This window comes from Phlebotomus papatasi, chromosome 3, assembly GCF_024763615.1.
Source record: "Phlebotomus papatasi isolate M1 chromosome 3, Ppap_2.1, whole genome shotgun sequence".
Lineage (NCBI taxonomy): Eukaryota > Metazoa > Arthropoda > Insecta > Diptera > Psychodidae > Phlebotomus > Phlebotomus papatasi.
In genome coordinates, this window is record NC_077224.1 from 42660473 (window position 1) to 42682182 (window position 21710).

Below are 21710 nucleotides of genomic sequence, written 5' to 3' on the forward strand. Positions count from 1 at the left end.
CTCTTCAAGTATATCGACCATTTATTCAGTGGACAAGCATCCCTATAGTGTCTATATTTCTTATAGATCTTGTTCTCTGAAGTCTAATCTCTGATTAAAAAATCTCAATGTTGGTGCTATCTCATATTCGCTGGTGCCCCACTTTCCCCTAAGTTTTGTTAATTGCTTCCGACAATAAAATTTGATTCCACTAATGAATAACTCTTTGTATAGTTGAAACATTCATTTAAAGACTTCTCAAAAAAACGAATCGAAAAACAATATCCGTTGACTGATACGTCTTTGAAATAGTTGGAGCAATTTTCAATATCTGTGGCCTCTTGTTTTAGAGTTTCATTTAGAGAAATAAAACTTAGAAACAAACACTTCTTTTTCTTCACATCGTTTGTCTATCTCTAATAACATTTTTCCCGTGTCTGCAGAAAAGGTGTTTATGAGCGTATTTGTGGTGTTATCAAGCAAAAATAAAATTAGCAAACTATAGCGATGGCGCTGCAGATACTGGGTATCTCAAATAGGTTTACTATTAGATAAAAAGTTGGCAATAAACACTTTTTTTCTATTATATATGTAGACCCACATAGAAAAGAAATTGATAAGGCGATATTTATAAATATATATGACAGAAGAAGAACAGGGTTACAATGATTTTTCTTTGTGTCACAAAAGCAAGTTTCTTGTAAGTCTATCACATAATTCCTTGGCAAATAACATTTGAATGTACATGGGAAGCTTATTTTTTGGTTTTTATTAAAATGTGACCAAATAACTCTGTTAAAAATTGAAATTACTGTGCACCCAGTTCTCATGTCCCATACACACTCATAATTTCCAAGTATTTGGTACCAGCATGACCTTAATAGTCTTTGCCAAAAATTTTTGCGAATACACTTATCGGTTTTAGTTGCTGGCGTAATTCAATCCGCAGAAATGGTGCACGATTCTCTTACGCGAATTAATTCAATTTCTCTTAACGTTTTGCCGGTATTTCTACTAAAATAATGTTATATCCATGATTTTTTTATTGTTTTTATTTTTACAATAACCATGAGATTAGTACAATATATTTTTGTGATTCTGTAAATGTTTAACCGTTTGAAACTTTACTCAGACTTGAGATTATAACAATTAAACAGGAATCATTTGATTATTTTTTTTAAAAAGGTTATCTTTCTTTGGATATGTTCAATAATGTGATAAAAATTTTCCTAATTATCCCTGGATAAACTAATCAGTTCGCGGGTTATTTTGTTAGCCCACCTTCAAGAGAAACTCCTAATTTGGTAAGTCCAGTAATATTTTCCACACTTAAACTGAGGCTTTATTTTGACAAAAACAGAAGATTAATTGAATTAATATAAATTTAACACGTATTCCGTAAGAGATTAAATTAGAAATATTTAAACAAGTTTTGTTTAAACATGTTTATTAAATCCCATTTCGGTTACAACGTGAATTTTTGAGAATAACTGGTTACAATACCTGTGACTTCTTTAATATTATCAAACACCTAATTTTAGTCGTACACGTAAAATGATGTATCGTACATATTAAATTAATAAGATTTTGTTTCATTTGTGTTAGAATAAACAAATTTTATTAAATATATCGTTTCGTTTGAGAATAGTGATAATGATAAGAATACAATTTTCTCTGAAACATGAAGTAGTTTCGCTTTAGATCCTAATATTTGTAACTATTAATTATCAGAATTTTCTGGTATTATATAAAACAATTAAAGAATCAAAAGTCCTAATTATTTGTTGATTTTCATTAATGAAACACAGACTTTTTTAAAACAAGAAATTTCAATACCAAGCTAATTAATTAAAAGATCTTAATGAACGACACAACACTTTGCAGAAAACAATCTTTGTTTAAAAAACTAATACCCGAAAGACTTATAAACAACAATTTTTATTTTCTAAAACATAATAAATTTTTTGTTCAATATTACCCGTACACTAAAATAAAAAATTATAGGTAGATTTGTTAAAACGTTGTTAAATAAAGTTTCTTCTTCACAGTTCAGCAAGTCGCTCTTGAGGGCTTACTCCAGTGCTGAATTGGTCAAATTTGATTTTTTTTTTTTTCAAAATTTCATTCCAGATGCATTGATCTCAATTACCGATTATCTTTCTCAAGTATCTTAGCAGATATTATCTTCAATTGAAATAATGGGAAAAAAATATTTCAGCAGTTTCACTTAAAAAATTAAATTCATCCAATAAAATATAAAATTTCAGACTGTAAATAAACTAAATCTCTAAATAAAAGAATCTGATTTTACCACAATTTCATTACGTTTAGAAATCTAAATTGTATACTGTTTCAATTTAATATTTTGCTATTTAAGGGGTTGTGTGGGTCGATAATACTAAAAAAAAATCTACTATTTTCTATAAAAAAAAATTTCAGCATAATAAAAAATTATTTAATTCAAGCTCTTAGGCATATAAAAGTACAACATTTAAACTATATTTTCTGCCAATTTCATTTAAAATATTTAAAAATTCAGCCATTGCGACAGGGGGTGTAACGATTACTGTTTAATACTACAGTATCGATAAATATTTATTTATTAGATTAGGTGAATATCCACTTTTTACGCATTGTTTAATCATTTAATATGACATTCCTAAAAGAATGAAATTGTTGATAAACGCCTATTTATTTTAGTGAAACTATCGTTTTAATTTTTCAGAATCGACAGATGAACACTGAATAGTCACATTCTTTTAAAAATGTCACAAAAAAGTCCAACAATGCATAAAAAATCGACATGAACTTAATCTAACGGATATAGATTTATCTATTCGATAGTATCGAAAAGTTATCATCCCATCCCTGAATTTTCTGGGCTCGTAATCCCAATTAGGATAAGTGGTTGCAAATGATGATGATAGAAAACCTAACAGCTCAGATCAAAGTGTTAAAAATTACTATAGGGTAAAGTGGTACAAGTTGGACAGGGTTTTTTTCTTAATAAATTTAGTACTTCATTCTTATTTGTATATTTTTAATACTTTAGTTTTATAATTTAATTCCTTGTGCTTAAAAACAAATTTTGTACTGTATTTATCAAGAAAAAAGCTATATCCAACTTGTACCGGCGAATTGTCCAACTTATATCACTTTACCCTAATGGCTGAATCTTCACTTCGGATTAGATACTTCTAGCAAATGATCCATAAGATTATGAAAATGATTGAAATTGATTGTTGACGTAGAAGAAATGATGAAGTGATCAACACTGGATCGGATCATTTTTTTCCAAGGTTTTTTGAAAATTATTCGCCATTTTCTTACAGACTTTAAACATTTTAAAATTAGTCTAATGTGACCAATGTAAGAAATTTTAAATAAGACAACTAATAAAAACAGAAAATAATTTTCAAACAGATACACTTTTATCTTGATTCGATTAAATTCGATCCCCGATGTTCAGTATCGATCAATCCAAGTGCTTCCTTCTATATTAAAATTTTGAGACGATTCGTATTCAATGTAGAAAATAATTTGTTCAAAATGTTTTTTTTTTTATTTCGAATATCTTAAAATTATACGATTTGAGTAACTTAGCGATAAAAAGGCTTAGTTTGAAACAGAATTAAATAACTTCAGTTATGATTCTTGAATAAATTAATAAGAAAGCCATAATAAATACCCCCTTTGTTCCGAAAAAAACGTACATTTTTCCAAATAAAATGTTCTTCTAGCAAACGTATGACTTTTTTCGGCCGATAAAATATGTTTTAATACTACTGTAGGGTAAGTGTGCCAAATTTCGGCATAGTTGCATGCAAGCACCAATGTCTTAAATTTGAAATGTAATATTTTTAATACAAATAGAATTTTTTTGTTACTCTATTACACTGACTGGTAAAAATAAAAGGGTCAAATTGATCCAACTAATCAAAATGAAAGAATCACCGAGGATCCTTTGAAAGTGTCCCTGTTTTTACACTTATTAATCTCCGGAATAAACAAACAAAAACAGTGATAAAGTCATCTTTGGTAAGAGATCAGATGCGCTCAGATGAGAGAAATATGGTATCAGTAATAAGTTCGTGATAAAATATAATCTAACGTAATAGATTTGCATATAAAATTTCAAGAGACACTAGTGGTCTTTTCAAAGGTTCAAATATGATCCATCTTTTCGAAAAGGATCAATTTAACCCTTTTATTTTTACCAGTGTATAAAGAGAATTGCTTGGAACCTTGTAGACAGTTTATCGTCTTTATTTTCTCTAAAATCATTTTTAATACATTTTAAATTGAATAAAAATGTAGACATAGCTTTGGTGGGCTATTCTGGTCACCTTTAGTCTCATATTTCCTTGCCCTCCCGGAATTTTTCCAATGCCTTTTTCAGATAATTTTGCTCATAGAAGTGATATTTTTTGTTATTTTTTGCATTGTATAATCTCTAAAGTATGCAAAAACTAAAAATTCGTGGAAATTCGAGGAACAAAGAATATGGTCGAAATTTGCAAGATGGCCGGAATTTGGTGCACTTACCCTATATTTCAACTGATTTTTATGGGTCAAGTTCGACTTTCTATTGCTAAACATACCAAAGTCTAACAAAGTAATTTAAAAATTATAATTTTCGAGGAATATTTACATTACAAGTAATGTGAATTGTCTTTAAATTTCTGTAAAGTGTGTGTAATACCACACTAAGATTCAAAATTTTTATTTGAGAATAAAAATCAATTTTCGAATGCTGGTTTAACGGACTAAAGTTTAAAGATTTATCTCAAAATTGAGGTAAATTCTTACAAACCTTTTTCCTGCTATTTTCAGCTTTAATGTTAAATTCCTTAGACTTTACATGCATTTTGTGCAATTGTGAATAAATTTTTTCATCAAAAAAAGACAAAAGCAACATCATTATTTTTTTTAATATATTATGTTTATGAAGAATATTCTTATGAAAATGTGTTAGACCGAAATAACGAAAACTCCCATTACTTTATTCCATTATTTCTGGTAAACTACCATTGAAGTTTTTGTAGGATGTATCCTCTTGTGCTTGAAATATGTCTTCTTTTCGGGGAGCAACATTACTTACGAAATTGCGATGAAAAGAAAGAAAAGTTGAAATATTCATCTAAAATTGGAATACATGCACATTATGTGGAAAATGTACAGTACACTGAACAAATATATTTCCCATTACAATGGTGGTGTGTGTGCAAAGATGAGTGTGTATAAACATGCGGGGAAATTTTTGCGCATCACCAGAAAATTATTATCCATCGCTTTGGAAAAGCATAGTGGGAATAGGGGTTGGTGCGGGGGATGAAAAAGGGCTCGAAGGGTGGTATGGGAGATTTGCTGCGGATGAAGTATAGATGTAATAGTGGAGACTGTGTATTTCGGCGGAAAAGAGTGAAATGGAAAATGGATTTATTCTCAAGGATCTCATTCCACCACTTACCACCACCCCACTTACCTCATACCACCCGCGCTACAGCAAAAACACCCTGGATATAGGTATAGCACTTAGGATATAGCATTATAGCGAACTGAAGGGATGTACATGAACTACGGTCTGAGTGAGAGCAATATTTATTTATATAAGAACTGGTAATGTGTTGTGTAATATTTTTGTGTTTTAGAGAGACAGAGATAGGATGCCAATGGCGGTGGGAGGAAGGGCAGAAAGACTGAGAGTTAGTGTAACAGGAAATGGAAAATTTTATATCGTATTACTTTGATATATAAAGGACGACATAAATATACTACCTTGTACTTTGCCATCATACTTTATGTATTATCTTTCGCAACTAGAAATAAAATTCGCGAAACAATACACTGATGGTGGGTAGAAATGGCAGGGGGTGTTCAACTCATCATTTTCAAGTTACTCAGTCGAATTTTTATTTCTAATACCCATACATTTCCTTTGATTTATTTTATATAACGTATTTTGAAAAAAAAAGTTTCGAAACACCTGGTAAATAAACAGGCGTCTTCCGCTAATTTGCGATGTTTTTCTATGTTTTTTTACACAGAAAAATAGATGTAATAAATACACTTAAGAAGTCACTAGAAGAATATATTGCCTAAACATATCCGTCTTTCGATAATACAGAGGCGTAACCTTAGCAATGATTTTACTTACCAATTCCTCAACTTTAAATCCTCCGTTCATAGATAGATGGCGTTAGTTAGAGACACATGTAGCTGGCCCTCATGTGTGAAGTTATGTTCGAAAAGAACCAAAAGACCAAAAGCTGTTAATGGCGCCGATCTGTAGTTGTTTCTGGATGAAGATTATAAAATTAGTTTTCGGGGGCATTCAACGGAACTCGGCGAAATATTTTCGAGGATTTACTTTACAATTACAAGGAAAATGTGTGACACGTGAGTTCACTAAAAAAACAGGCAAAAATTCAAAAATCTATTTCCAAAATTTTACCTTAATGGTATGAAAGAACAATTTTCCAGTATTAAAGTAGTACTACAGGAGATGATAAATGACTATTATTCAATATACTAAACCCAAAACGTTGTAACTTTTACCTGATAAAGCATCAAAATCAACAAAACGGCCTAATATCTCCAGGAAGAAGACAATACTCATTACTCGAATGGAGTAACAAAGAATTATGAGCTGCTAAAATTGAGCGAAAACTGCCAATTGAAGTCGTTACCAACAACGTTTGATCGATTTCGATCATGTATTACTCGAAAAACGGCCATTATAGGTCAACAAATACGAACAAGTGATATTGTAACACGACTACGTTCCGTAGTATTGCATCAAAATACTGAATCTGGATGTCTTACTACCCTCGCTGTATTTTCTAGACTTGACCCTTTCCGATAATTACTTGTTCCGGTCAATTGCACATATTTGACTAAACAGCACTTTGCTATTTTCAAAGAAGTGAAAAATTGAGTGTATGAATGATTCTGATCCATTTATTGTTGAACAGATAGAAAAAATGTACATAGTTAGAAACGATATTTTAAATAAATTATTTTTGGATTTTCTTCTAAAATTTTTCATGCTTGTCACTTTTTCTTTTAATGTAAAAAAAAACGGAGAGCAAGAATGAAAAGAGAGAGAAAGAGGGAAGAAAAGTAAATTACTAAATAAATTAGTTCTTTCTAGTGAAATTAGATTTGCCGTAAAATAATTTTAAGTATAGGATCACGGAATTTTCTTAACTTCTACTATTTATTTAGTGCAATATGTATATAATTCATCTGTACTAAATATGCGTTGATTCTTATTGAAAAAATCCGTGTTAGACTTTTTATGATTTTTGGAATTTTTTACTTTGACTTAATCAAATAACATTGCCTTCCTGATTTCCTTTTATTATTCGCCATCCTCGACACCTTGAAAATTTGTTTCTTACGTCCTGTCAAAAGCGTATTCAGCGTTTGGGTTGCCATATGATATATTTAGGTTTTGAAGATTGTTGTTAAAATGAAATGGCCTAGATTTAACACGGCAGAGCAATTTGGTTTATGAATTTAAATTTTGTTTTAGAAATCACACTAAACGAAATTGTTCATAGAATACAAATTTAAATTTGAAAACTTGCAAAGTCCGAAATACACTAATGCAAATAATTATCTGATATCGATAATTTTGTACGAAAATCGTTAAACACAACTCAGCGTATTCGGAAAATCGAAATTACGAACTAAAGTTTGTAATAGTGCTAAGTAAGTTTGTTCAATTTTTAACTAAGTATTAGATAATTTTTTTATATAAGTTAAGGTAAAATCTGAAATATTTTTATTGTTTTCTCACATAATTGTCAACTAATTGTAAACTAATTTTAAATATTAAAAAAATATATATGCAGAACTGGCGTTGCCGTTCCTGGATCCTTCCTTTATTCTTCTATGGATAAAACATAAAAACTATAAGAATTTCAGTAGCAGGGGAGACGGGCAAAGTTTGTCAAAACGAAAATTTCAATAAAATAAAAGAGACTGAGGCTTGAAATTTTTATTATAGATAACCTTCATGAACATACTTAAATTTACAAAGTTTCAAAGGATTCGAGGAAGGATTATATAAAATAAAAAATAATGAAATTTTGAGCCCTATTTTTAGAATATTTGGCTTACAGAAAATATCAATACTGATTAGCTCAATTTAAGCACATTTCTCGTTAAGATAGAGAAAAATTATCTTCGACAAAGTTGTAGAGGAATAAATTTCCTATAAAAATATGTCTATTTGATATTTTTAACGTTTGCAAGAGTAAAACGTCACAAATTATCCGAAGACTGACAAAATTTGCCCCAGCAATTTTGAGAATCTCCACAAAATCGACTTTTAAAAAATGATTCGAAAATCACATTTCTTTCGAGATAGAGGAAAATAGTCTTCTGAAATGTTGAAGAGTAGTAAATTTCCTATAAGAATATGCTCATTATAAAACGTTTAAGTTTTCTCAGAGCTCGTGAAAGAATTAAATATGCATTTTGACAAGTTTTGCCCCAGTCTCCCCTAGTACAAAATATAGAAAAACATAGAAAATTAAGATCAACTGCAAATGACCTGAATTAATGAATATGAACTATTGTTTTTATTTGCATTACACTCAGAAAAAACTCAAATTCAGTATCATAATCATGTAATCCTAGATTTTCATAAATATCAATAATTTCCTAAAGTTAGATAATATAATATTTTTGTGTTAGTTAAAGTATATTCTTATTAATGGAAAAGTTTATCGCCCCTCGGTAGATTTCTTTAGGGATTCACCGAAAAAGTTTATCTGCATAAATTCAATGGATAATTTTGATAGATTTGCAAAAGTATTGATTGAAGAATTTCCTTTCTTTACATCCTACATCCCATCAACTTGGGTATTTCACCACTCATTTCTCAATTTTCAAGCACAATATCCTGATGGGAGGGATATTGTTAAATTTTAATTTACTTTTCTATGGGAAAAACACAAAAGTTTCACCATGATGCGATTTCTATTGCTTAGATGGGAGGAAAGAATACGACAGACCACCCATACCCCTGAGCAAAATTATTATATATGTAACATCTCGATATGCTTTATTAATAATTTTCATATTTACCTATGCCTACACAAACATGTAGATACATTGTTTTTTTTTATATTACACTAAGTACGGTTTGGCAAGAGGGAGGATGGGGATGGATATATGGGGGGGAAATGGGGGAAATGTACGAGAGATGTATGAAATAAAACAAGCAGCCATTTTGATTAAAAAGGATATTAAAAATTAATATAATGTAAATGAAATTTTGTTAATGCGAAAATAAATGGAAATTTTCCCGTCTGATAATTTTTCCCTTCCACCTTCGATACACCACATCAACTTCCGTGGCTCTATTCCATTGCTAACATATTGCGGTGGTGGGTATGCAATTTATTTTCCATCAATACCCCAAATATTTTTCAGTTTAAACATTTTCCCTATGTATACTTTATATTCGCGCCATCCGCACAGGATAGATATTGTCATTAAGTCACGCACGCAAAATTTATTCTAAAGCACGGAAAGGGCGAGATATAGGGCTTTTCCTCTTCAATGACTTTTTTTTTTAATATTAGTTTAATGACTAATTCAGGCATCAAATGTATTTTTGATTTTCACCCATAGCACTGGACTTAATATCTTCCCATTCTCCAGGATATTTTCAGCTCTACTCCAAAATAGCATTTTGTAAAAGCCTCTCTTGCTTTCAGAATAACATACAATTTTCCAGAGAATTTGACGTGTACGCGTAACAACCTGTTGGACAGAGAATCTACCTTTAAACACATTCCAAGCATACAAGAGTATGAGGGGAGAAAATCCATGATATCTCCTTGGATCTATCTCACATGGCCCCAAACCACTTAGTCAAAAAAGGGCTTAAGTAGTCCACCCTCACACAAATCCTTGTTTATTAATTCGCCAAAATACGATGTGGTATTGAGTGAGTTAAGAGAGTTGGGGGGAGAAGGGGGAACTGATAGATGTTATACCCATTTATGGTATTGAGAATAAAATTGTAACGATATACGAACCACCCTAAATAATATGGATTTTCCACTCCCCAAAAATATTGCCAGCGATATTGTTTTGTAGCAAATTTATGTGGTCCTATCGCACAAAGATATGTATTTCATATTTGATTTTATACTCGATTTTATATCAAATATTAGATACTATTCTTTCCTTTATGTTGCTAAGGGCGGTGGCGCCAAGGAAAACCTATCCATCTCATGATTTTTCCACATACATAATGCGCAATATGAACTGCTGCTGATTACACATTTTCTTTGTCAAATTCTGAAAAGGGTACGAAAAATCTTACGGATTTTAGAAAATATAAAAAAAATTATAAATTTTTATTATGTAGATGCTATATAGCAAAACACGCTACCTTCGGACGATTCAAGCTTCGGACAATTCAATTTTTTTCTAAGTTCTTAATTTCAATTTTTTCTATGTTCTGAGTTGTTCGGTTACATCGTCCGAAGGTAGTGTGACCTCCCCTACCCCACAAGAAGTTATATATCGTTTTCATATATTGATACAGTTCTTGAAATGTTCAGTTCTTGGGAAAAAGCGGCATTCATAACCTCGAGCATTTGGCATAATTATTTTATCAAGAGAGACTTTTTTAAGGTTTATAGATCCCTATCCCTAATCTATTCGATTCATAGATCCCCTCAGTTTTTTTAATAGAATTAAAATAGTGCAATTGGATTTTGGATAAAACCTAACCGGTTGCAGTCTAGTTAAAGATTCCAAGGCCTTTACAACGGCATAAAATTTCCCTTAATCGGTTAAGAAATATATTCTCTTGAGCTATTTTATACACGATGGAAATTAAAAATAAGATTCAAGAGGAACATCAATAGTTTTTTTTTTAATTAATGTATATAGGATAAAATGGGGTAATTCGAAATCATTTTCCGAATTTTGAAATTTCTTCACTTTTTCCAGTGGACTAAAGGAAAAAAGTAGGGAAGACTGGGGCAAAAAGTCACAAAACGGATATTTTTTTACAAGCTGCCCGAGCACCTCCAAAATTTCTAATTACAGTAGACTCTCGCAAATTCGGCTCTTTTAAGATCGGGCTACTTTTAAATTCGGGCAGCGGTTACATTTGAAAAAAGTTTGTTGTCATTTTTCAAGTTTGATTATGATTATCAAATGAATCAAATATGCTAAAATTTGGCATGGTTTGTATTAGTTTTGATGTGATTTTGCATTATTGAGGGATTTTCATGCAATTTACGATATATATGAGTGTGTAAACTCAATATCTATATGCACATGTCGCCCGAATTTCTGTCTAATTCGGCTGACATTTCGGTCCTATATGCCCGAATTTGAGAGAGTCTACTGTAGCACAGTTTTATTGGAAATTTACCGCTCTACGACTATGTGAAAATCATTTTCTTCTATTTTGTAAGGAAATATATTTATCGAGCCGTTTTTTTAAAGGTAATTTTTTAATCATTCTCAAAAATTCTGGGGCAAATAGTATCAGGCATAAGATACTATAACATTTTGATTCGCTTTATTACGGGATTCCGTAAATTTAAGTAAAATACCTAGATTGCATATTTTCATAGGAAATTTATTCTTCTACATCTTTGTAAAACACCGTTTTCTCTATCTGAGCGAGAAAAGCACATTTTAAGCTATTTTACAAAAAACACACAAAAGACTGCGAATCGTTTGACCAATGCAACAACAAGCGGCGACACATAGCATTGACGTTTCTTTTTACCGTGGAACATTAGAAATTGTTTCGATTTTTGTTACTTTTTGCTCCATAGCTTTTGTTACTTTTTACCCCAAGTGGTTGTTTTTAATAAAAGGATTTCTGGAGAAAAGAATTTTTGTAAAATTCTAAAATAGATAGTGGATTCGTATTCAAAGAATATCCAGATAATTTGGGAAATATTCACCAGTAGTGCATCAAATTTAATATAAGTAGGTAATAATTGTTATCTTCTGCAAAGAAATATTTCAAAAATAGGGCTAAAAAATTTGATATTTTTTATTTTCTAAATTCCTTGTTCACATTCTAAAAAACTTGCGACATTGAAGAAGATCTATGGAGGCTATCTATGGAAAAAATTTTAAGCCGCTATCTTATTTATCTTGGAAAATATTGAATTTTAAAATTTTCGATTTGTAACTTTTTGCCCCAGTCTCTCCCACTCTTTAGTGTAGGGCTTGGATTTTCGGTCTAATGAAATGTAGCAGTTAGTGGTCGGAGAAATAGACATTTCATGATTTTTTCTCTTTAATTATTCACGACGCGACGTTTTGATGATGCATGTCCTCTTCATCAGGGTTTCGAATAGAGTTTGGAGGAAAAGTCACGTAAGGCAGGAAGATTTGCTGCTGTACTGCAATTGAAGTTGATCACACTTCTTCTCTGAGTTCACCATTCAGCGGACTGACACAGAATCGTGTGTCATCTTCCCGCCAGTATATGATTTTTCCTCCGAATTCGAAACATGATAAAGAGGACATCCATCCTCGAAACGTTGTGAAGAATTAAAAAAAAATCAAAAAAAAAAAACTATTTTTCCAAAGGGTTTACAATGAATACTTCTAGTTTGACAATTGCCCACTGTATTTCGGACCCTCTTTAACAGAACCGGCAAGAATTGGGCATTTTTCTCCTATTTTTAAACGAAACTGGACCTTATTTTGATATAATTTAGCTCCACAAATTGTGAAGCTGAATTACAATATAATAAGTATCAATTAGTTTTAAAAATAGAAGAAATTTGTCCAGTTTCAACTCATTTCATTTCATTTTATTAAGGGGATTCCGTCATTATTGGCGAATCCCCTATTTGTCCAGTTTCAAAGGTATCCCAATTTAAGGAGTTGCAATTCTCTAAAACCAAAGAAAAAATCATATTACAAAAAAACTAATTTATTCAGTGTGGCATAGAGTAATGCCAGTAATGCCTAGCGCACTTTAAATTTTGTTTCCGTTCTTAAACATATTTTCGGAACTACTTATGAGAGTGAGCGCCATGACTAGATATAGATCTCAGCCACTCTCACTCGAATGTCAAAAACATGTACGCAACACAAAACTTATTGCATGATGGGCGCAACTGAGGCTCTCGGCAAGAGATAATCTATTCTGTCCCATACCGAAAATTGGTCCTGTTGAAAATATCAGTCCGTAATATACAATAAGCAAAAAAGAGGGTGCGACTAACATTTTTTCCTCAGAAACTTAACACTTTTTAGGTGTAAAAATATATCAACATTTTTAATGTCAATTTTACACCTTATTAAGGGTAAAATTAACATGAAAAATGGTACCTTTAACCCCTAATACACCTAAAAAGGGTAATATTTACACCGATTTTGGATCAATACTTCAGGGTAAAATTAACATTTCCGGAATGTTATTTTAACTTTTTCGGATTTCTCTCAAGTGTAACAACTCATGCCATAGTGACAGCACGTCAGGTGGCGTTGAAGTCGAGTGAAAACTTACTAAAGTGTGTTTGATTTTGAACCTTGATTTCAGTTACAAATTCCAATAACCAAGTTTTTCTAGTTCTTATTGAATATACAGCTGAAGTGGATCACTCTGTAATCAAATCCCCAATAAAATAATATCTCAAACAAGTTTGGTAAGGAGTGGTGAAAGAAGTAGCACCAGAAATAGTCTGAAAGACTTGCTCCAACAACGGATAAATCTACTTGGGCGGTAAAGGAGTGGTGGAACTAGAGGAAAGAATGTGGTAGTTAGTGTTGGAGGCTCTATATGTTTTTGCCCACATAGGATGTTGGGGAGCATCATGAGAGCTCATTTCAATCTACAGCCATTATACAAGGAAGCCCCCCCTTTCTCGCGTTTTGTCTGCAAAGGCGAAGCCTTAGAGTATTATATCCTGGGAAGTTTTCTTCGTTTGTCGGTTCTCTTCTTTTCACTCCGCAACGTCATCGAAACAACGATGCTGCCATATACTATTCATCTCCCCAATACTCCAGTCATCTTTCTTATATTTTCTCTTACCCATATAAATATTTTACCATTATCATCCTAATACGTCTACTTGGGTAAGGGATGGGGGTGGGTATGTATTGTAAATATATAGACTTTTGTATGAAATATAATTCTTCCATGCGCGCTTTTCTTTCAGAAACACACAATCATATATGTTTTCTTTTTCGTTATTTATATAATGTGTGGCAGTTACAGTGCCTACACTCCAAAAACCAAATACCCCATTCTACCGACATTTCTGGCAATGGTAAAAGACAATCTTCACCCGACCATTGGGTGTCCTCTCATACCATTCAGCCCAAAATACTTGGAAATATATTCCCAAGGCACCAACATCAACTAGCGTAGTACCCAGCGTCACTACCGCCTTCATATCGCAAACCAACTTTCTTTTATATCAGTCCCTTACTATAATCCCATTCCATTAGATCTTCCAGACCCACCCACCAACCCATACAAGCCATTCGATTCTATATAGCACAAAAAGTGTACTTGGCATCTACTCTTCTAAATCTTTTCCAAACGATACCCCATACCCCTTTGAATCACCTCACTATAACCCTCTGCACGTAAACGAAAGGGTAAGACCATGGAACATAGAAGAGTTGCTTTCAGCCTGACTTCTCGAGGCATCAATTCACCAACTAAAAATTGTACACGCACTTGTAGAATATAGGCCCACCCTCTCTGCACCATCTCTAAGCTTACAAGATGTATATGTTAGCAGAGGTTCGATATAGCAATGTTGAACCCGATATAAGCATCACCATTTACAAGACGGTATAGTCTGTATTAACACACCAGCTAAAGTATGCCATATAGTGGTAGTAGAAAATTTGTCGAGAGTGAGCGAGAAAATTTTCAACTGAAAGATTTTTCAGTTTTTCCATAAGGGTGAGTTTTGCTTTTGAGAGAGATTGGTGGGTGGTTTGGGCGCACCACACTGCCAATACTTATATATGTAGTAACGACGAAGGATGATAGGAAAAAGGCGAAGGCAAAGTAAAACCCCGCGCATTTCGTTTCGTTTTCGTGAGTTTATATCGCATCCCCGGCGCGGTCTAAAAACACTGCAGAGTCTATGCTATAACGCGGTATTGATTATTCAATCAATAAAATATAACGGCAGTAGCAGTAGCAGAAAATATACATGTCCTTACACATAACATCATGTATATATTGGAAAGTTTGGAAGAAAATGATGAGAAAAGAGGAAAATTTTCTGTAAAAGAGACCCAGATTCTCTGCTACATTAGAAATCCCACTACACACTTATTCCATTTTCAGTAACCGTCAGAGATGGTTTATCGTTTTCACTTGCTATATGCTTCTTATCTCATAAGACATACGGAATTCTCAGTGGAACATCGTAAGCAATCAATCAAGTTTGAACTTAATTTAGAAATTTTCAAATAAACTAAAAGTTAAGATGGAAAATTCGAAAAACGAACCTTGCCTCGATGTCAGGTTATACACTAAATCGAAAGATTAAAGCTACCTGGCAATGGTCCTGAGCTAACTGTCCTGAAAGCAAAGACATACAACTATTACATTTTATTGCTTGTCATGTTCTTAGCAAAACTATAATTTTATACTGAATAGAAAATTAGCCACGATGCTGCCAAATTTCTTTTTCTCTTGTATAAATTGCAGGAAAATCCGGACAAAAAAATTGTTTTCTATTGCCAAATCTTAGAAAAGACAAGTTGAAAAGCATTCCAACTCGGCATAATACTCTAACCAGTGCCTTTCATTTTTATTTCGAAAATATTACTATCTCGTAATCTTCGTATGACAACTGCTGACTTAAATAACATAGAACTCAAATCACTTCATCAGGTTAGATCCACTCTTCAAAGACCTTTTAAATGAATCCAAACTTATCCCAGTCGTTTGCAAAATAAACCTCCAAGAAGATTTTTAATTTTTTTCTGATGCTCGGATCTTCACGACATACATATTATGCATATAAATATTTGATGTTCTATATGACTTTTGCCCAAGAAAAAGCATCTCGACTGAAGTATGAGTCTTAATTGGAAATTCAACAATTTTTACAAATTTTTGTTTAAAAATTCAACAACTTTTGTCTCAAAATTCAACAACTTTTGTTTAAAAATTCAACAAATTTGTTTGCAATACACAAGGCTTCACACTATAATAGTGTTAAAAATTATGATCAAACTATAATAGTGTTAATTTTTGAACATGTGACAAAAAATACCATAAAGTTGTGTATTTTTCACACTATAATAATGTGAAAAACTGTAATCATACTATAATAGTGGTAATTTTTAGAATTTGTCAAACAGTTTTAAATCACGAAACATTGTTGAAAAATTTTTATGATTATAATAGTGAAAAATTTTACACAGATCGCAATTAAATAATTAATTTATCCGATATCACACTATTGCAGTGTTAAAATTTTACACATTTTCAAATTAAACAACATTGTTGAAAATTTTTCAACTATAATAGTGGTAATTTTCAATCATGTGACAATAAATTACCAAAATGTTGTGCATTTTTTAAACATTTTTAAATTAAACAACTAAAATGGTCGATTTTGCACTATTATAGTAGTAAAATTTTACACATTTTTTTACTGCGTAGGTGTAGTATCCGTTTGAACATTTTCCATAACGTATTGTTCTCTCACAGACGTTGGAATATTAATATTGTAGTGGAAAGTATCCATGCTTCGTATGATCCTAAGCTTCGTAATGATTAAAGTTTTCCTATATTTCTCAATAAATGTGACTCAACGGACTCAACGCACCAAATGTGTCTTTGCAGTGGTAAATTCTGAAATAGCACAAAGTGAAGGTAGTTTAAGATTTATGTTAGGCGAGTTAATAACGTAAATAAAACGCATTCTTTATGTTAAGGTTCTAATTATTGTAAAAGTAAATGATAGAGGGATATCACCAGTAAAATTTCTCTGATGTAGACATGAATCAACTCCTCTAGAATAATGTGCTGAACACACATTTTTGCTTAACGTAATTATAATCAAAATAATGATTAGACTACATTCCCACCAGTTTCCCATTAAGCTATCTCTCGATTTAAGCCGTACTTCTGTTTAAGGCGTAACCCTCAACTAGAATGTAAGTTTATAAACTAGAAATTAGTAAATAAAATGCTAAAATGAAGATTTCGAATTAAAGAGGGCTTTAAAGATAAGAAAGACTTATTTTTCATAAAGAATAGGGAAAATTTGTTAGTCCGTTCTGTATTTTAAAATAAAATCATACTGCTAGTACATCATTTTAAATTATGGATCTGCTTCAAAATGTTACTTTGCAAATCTATCAGTTCGATTTTAGATGATATTTTTGAAATTTGATCATCTTTCTCTTCCATTTGGTTGGTTCATACGATACTGTTGTGTATCCAAGCCTCCATTTGAGCCTATTATGGACCCCCTTCATCTTTTCCCCTAGTCCTGTAGCGCGAAGGTACTGACCTGACACCAGAATATAATGGAGCGCCCTTTATCGTAGGAATAGAGCCCCTTTTGACCTTTCTCGAGAGCTTACGAATCTGGCTTCCTCTCAAATTCACTACTGAACGCCAGCTGAAGACTGAGGAGGAGTCGATTCGTATACACTTTTGAGATATTCCGTCAACCGCTCACTAATCCATCTATATCACCAGTCATAGAGAACCTACTATAACAACTGATCCACTGAACCTTTCTTCGTCTTTCGATTTAATACAAATACATATTGTAGTAGGACTGTTGAACCTAGGTGATTCTGAGAGAGGAAGCCCGTCCTGAAGAAGATTCTTTTAAATCAACTTTTAGACCAATCACTGTTCAGTTGCAGTGGTGATTCTGAGGAGTGCTATAATGACTAACTTCAGCGGAACTATATCGATAGTTTGGATTCTGTATCTGGCGGAGTTCTATATAGCCGTAGCTTTTCCGGTGTTCGCCAAAGAATTTCTGCTTTTCAAATCAGAAGTCTTTTGACTTGAAAACCCTGAATACTCTGGTGAACAACGCAAGAACTGCGACTATATAGAACTCAAGCCAGATACATAATCCAAACTATCAATATAGTTTCTCTTAAGTTAGCCATAGCACTCCTCAGAGTCACCACTACGACTGAACAGTGATTGATATACCGTTGGTTTAAAAGAGTCTTCTTCAGGACGGGCTTCCTCTCTCTGAATCGTCTAGGCTCAACAGCCCTACTACAATATGTATTTGTATTAAATCGAAAGACGAAGTGAAGTTCAGTGGATCAGTTGTTAGAGTTGGGTCTCTATGACTGAGATCTCGTGGTGTTCTAAGTTCGGCAACTGCAGATTTTTCAGCAGCCGTATCGAATTAGTCCAGTGAATGAAAAGTAATGCCAATTGACAATAAACCGCCGAAAAACCAACAAGTACAGAAACGGCATGGTTCGGCATTAAGAGATTTGTAGATCCAAATACACATTCACTACACTGATCCAACCAAGGCTGGTCTACCCGCAATATAGAAACGGCACTGCTGTGCACCCCAGACAGACAGAAGCCGAGATATAGATGCTGGAAGATAGCCTTGGGGGTTAAGATAGAGTGGAGGAATGGGGAGTACATAATGGGCCTAAATAAGTGGTCTGTAGTGGAATTCTGTAATTTTCGTGGCACTGTCACGCGTGAGTTCGAAACCTGACAATGCCAATCGAGCTTTTTTTTGTCATATCATATGAGTTCGAAAATGCAATTCATTGATTTCTTAATGAAATCCCTTTACTTGATGATTTTATGAAAATACAGTACATCTTAATTGATTTGTTTAACAAAATTCATTGTCATTAGAATTGCCAGAAATCTCAAATATGTGACTTCTGGCAATGTCACGGCTACAGAATCGCATTTTCGAAAAAGCTCTCCCAAGATTCGAAACCAACGTGTCATATGGCATTGCCAGAGTGTTACAGAATTTCCCTTCTGGATTAAGTCGACCCATAGACAAATAATAAAAATCTTAAACCGTAAGACTTTCGGATAAACTCATTAGACATGCTGGCTTCAATTGTGCTAGATTGTCCCGACAAGTACCTCTTCAACCAGCCGTATTTGTCTCGTAATTCGTATTATAAAGACTGAAGCAGTTGTATACATGTCATAAGACCATTTCTATTACTACCGGTTAACAAGTTCAATTGAGGTTTTAGTAGAATTATTGACACATCTTAAAGATTATTTTTTAATGTAAAAGCTGGATCCAAATGTATCGTAATAAGTCAATTATATAGATTACTTATGATCCCAACTAATCTAAAAAAAATTTAATTTCTTGATTCATACTACTTGTAACTACTCGTCTACTTGTCTACTTGTGAACTAGAATAAGTTAATGTAATCTTAGATCATAATCTTCAGCTTAATTGAAGCCAAAATTAATCTGAAATTTTCCATAATTTGATCAACACTGGATAACTGTTAGAGTATTTGACCTGATCCCTTGTTTAATAATACATCATAAAGTTTATGTAAATTTTTTCTATAAAATTGATAAAAGTGCTCGAGTACTGAGCCAGGATCAGCAGAGCTACTCAAGCGTTATCTCAACCTCTAAGAATTATCTATTCAAACTTTATCGCCTAAGTCTGTGAAAAAAAGGTTACATGGCATCAAGGATAAAATATTCTCTATAGATTTGCTATGAAATGCCGAAATTATACATTATTCATATTATGTGCTTCTTTTCTGCTCTGCTATATACTTAAAATTTATAACCATATATACTTATTATTCGCTGAAAATATATATAAAGTGTAAAATTTCTATTCGAATGAGAGAATTAATAACTTTGTACCATGCGCAGATCGTGCTTTTTATTATTATTTCCCTTCTTTTCTGTTTCATATGCCTTTTTACTTGGCCCCCATCGCGGAGTAACGCAACCCACTACTCTCGCCGTGGTGGTACTCTTAGGGCAATAATGGGGTAGAAAATTTGGTGAGAGATACATGGGGTACCCATACCCCTTCGAATAATAATTATAATATATGTGTAGTATTATGCTAGGCGCGCATATATAGCTTTCTCGCGTTTCGCGAAGGCATACAGACTATCTGTACCGGCAGAAGTGGGAAGAAAGCAGAAGTAGCGTCAGTCATGTAGGATGATAGTAGGTCGCGGGAATGAGGAATTTTTGGGGCGTTGAGGACCTTCTTTTCCATTCGTTCTCATTCTGTCTCGTTTTTCCCTCAAACTTTCTTTTCCCGAAGCACTCACACAAGCCAACGTTATATTTTATGGGTGTTGTGTAATATTCTTTCTTTAACAAAGACGCTATATCCAACTCTCTAACCATTAACTTATAGGTATACACTACATAAAGTACCATCATCAGTAACGAAACTACACGATCCCACCCCAAAATCTGTGGGTACTTGTGCAAGAAGAGGGTCGACAATAGCGTTCTTCCTTAACGACTCCTCTAGCTCTTGTGGGAGCTCAATGTTGTGCTCAATTTGGATCACAAATATTCCTCTCATTTAATCATCCTACGCCAATATCCAAACTAGAACTAGTATTTCCCTTTTTTCTCACTTGCCCCACCAATTCTCATCATTGGAAATCAAATAGATTCCATGGAATTCAAAATTGATTTTTAAATTAAAATTTTATCACTCTTCATGTACCAAAAAAAAACTCCATTGAAGCAACCAAATTGAAATTATAATTTTTTTGCACAGTTTAATTATCTCGAGTTGGAAAATACTTTGGTCCATGGTTTTTTTTCACCAAACAGGAAGATTTGATATACATGATTTCCAAAGCAGAAGGATTAATATTTGCAATTTTACATGCACAATCTAATGATAGAAATGAAATAATGGATTGAAATTGATGAATTTTTCATACAACAGTTGTTATGTTGATGCCCTTAAATTATTATGGTTATTTTTCCAAGTAAATTTAAAAATTTATTGAAATTGTATTCCAAATTGAACGAACATGTTATGAAAAATTAACCTTACTTGTAGGTTTGGATTTCTAATCAATAAGAAAGACACCTACAAAAAATATAATTGAATTAAGTTAAATGTTTGTATTATAATGGCGTTGATGTTGAAACCCTTATCCTTAAATAAATTATACAAATGCGATAAAAATAGGGGAATGTAGGCATGGTTCGCACAGAGTGAACCTTCAAACGATGCGAATTATCTCTTTATATGCAAAGAGCTGACTTACCATTTTTCATCTCGTTTCATGAGCTTAATAATTATCTATCTTATGTCTAAGAAATGACAAACTAGATCTTTACAAATAAAGAGAAAACATGCATTGTTTGAAGGTTCATTCTGTGCGAATCATGCCAACTTTACCCTAAATGCATGTAAAATCTTCACCATACAAGAATTACAATTTATAAAAATTTTTAACATTGAAAATTAAATTTAAAAAAAAAGGAGTATTGAAAGAAGTTATGCATTAAGTTTGTTCTTTATGAACTTGTCTCGACTGAAGTATATGAATAAACGTAAAAGCATTCAGAGATAACGAAAAAAAGTTTTATATTTTATATCAAATATGTGAATTTCGGAAATGCGAAATTATTTATAGATAGTAATTATGCAGAATTTATTAAATTCATCATGAGCCAATAAAATTAGAAATATATAGTATTTAAAATACTTTTTATGGCTAATGCTCATTATTTAATTGCCCAAACCGT

At 32.4% G+C, this 21710-nt stretch overlaps 1 protein-coding gene across 9 annotated transcripts in view; it reads left to right on the top strand.

The window, feature by feature from the left end:
- Positions 1-21710, top strand: part of LOC129805738 (broad-complex core protein) — a 113290-nt gene that overhangs the window by 23575 nt on the left and 68005 nt on the right. Inside the window, exon 1 of one of the 9 annotated variants that reach the window (XM_055853855.1) lies at positions 1138-1283. The exons of the other annotated variants lie outside the window; for them this stretch is intronic. The gene's annotated coding sequence lies outside the window, so the exon portion shown is untranslated. Of the gene's footprint in view, positions 1-1137; positions 1284-21710 lie in introns of those variants that run through there. 9 annotated transcript variants of the gene reach the window in all.